General features: G+C 44.2%; 1 non-coding gene across 1 annotated transcript; it reads left to right on the top strand.

Annotated features, from left to right (window-relative positions):
- Nucleotides 1-822: 822 nt before the first annotated feature.
- Nucleotides 823-896, top strand: TRNAV-CAC. The gene has a single exon. It is a non-coding gene; the product is annotated as a tRNA-Val (tRNA).
- Nucleotides 897-1,338: the final 442 nt, after the last annotated feature.

Raw genomic sequence — 1,338 nt, 5'->3', positions numbered from 1 at the left:
AACAGAGGAACAGTGGATACCTCCAGCACTTCTGTACAGAGTGAGTCTTGCCTCAGCCCTCACTCTGACAACCCAGTTTCCTCCTATAAGTCCCTGGTGCCCCTTGTGCAGCCTAACCAGGCGCTGGTGCTCAGAGAGAGCAGGTTCATCACTGCAAAAGTCCGCTGGCAGACACGTCCCTTTTAAGAGGCATCTGCAGCTGCCGCTGCTATGATATCTGTCCTCCTCAGCTGCTCAGGACGGGATAGCCTCGCGTCCTTGCCTCATCTTACCTTCTGCCATTGCAGGGTGATTTCTTAGATTTCTCCCTAGTCATGTGGCTTGTTTATCTAGATCCGAGGTGATTTTCCTTGCTGTTTGCTCCTTGTTTCTGTCACAACTTTGATTTGGTCGTCAGAGGAATGAACAGAGCCTCTATCATCTATGCCATCCTTCACCCCCCCAAATAAAATTTTTTCTGCTTGGACAGTCCCGAAGGTTTGAGAGACAAATAAGAGCTAGGGCAGGGTTGAATGATAAGATTATCTCCTACATGAGGCCACTCTTTCAAGACTGGGAGAGGTGACTGTTTTATTTAATGCATAGAAACCAACACAGAGATTCAAGAAAAATGAAAACAACAACAATGGAATATGTTTCAAATGAAAGAACAAGATAAAACCTCAGAAAAGACCTTAATGAAATGGAGATAAATGATTTACGTGATAATGATATTTCAAAATAACGATCATAAAGATGCTCATTGAACTCAGGAGGAGAATGAATGAACAAATTGAGAATTTCAACAAAGAGAAAATATAGGAAAGGACCACACATGGGGGTGGCTCCATAGTGTAGTGGTTAGCATGTCTGCTTCACATGCAGAAGGTCCTGGGTTCGTGCCCCAGGCGAAGCCACGGACCATGCCTCGGGTGCGACATGCCCCAGGTGCGCCAGGGCCCGGGTACGTGCTGTGAGCGTGTGGGAGGAGATGCCCTGCCTTCAGAGATCCAGTTCTTAAGGGAAGATGGCAACATCCATAGGTCAGGGGTGGAAGTCGGGGAGGGAGGGATTAAAGGGCGTGGGGGAAGAAAGGACCATATAGAGGCCACCTTGGGGCATCTCATTTGGTTTCGACTTGCATTTCCTTGATAACTAGTTATATCTAGCATCTTTTCATATGCTTATTGACCATTTCTATATCTTCCTTGGAAAAATGTCTATTGAATTTTTTTTCTATTCATCTTTTTATTGTTCAACTGTAAGTGGTTAAATATTCTTGATACTGGTATCTGATTTACAAATATTCTCTCCCATTCTATTGTCTTTTCACTTTTTTGATATTTTTTTTTTGCAGCA

This window comes from Pteropus vampyrus, unplaced genomic scaffold (assembly GCF_000151845.1).
Source record: "Pteropus vampyrus isolate Shadow unplaced genomic scaffold, Pvam_2.0 Scaffold196, whole genome shotgun sequence".
In the NCBI taxonomy this organism is placed as follows: domain Eukaryota; kingdom Metazoa; phylum Chordata; class Mammalia; order Chiroptera; family Pteropodidae; genus Pteropus; species Pteropus vampyrus.
Note: the sequence above shows the minus strand (reverse complement) of the source record. Positions and strands in the feature narration are given on the sequence as shown.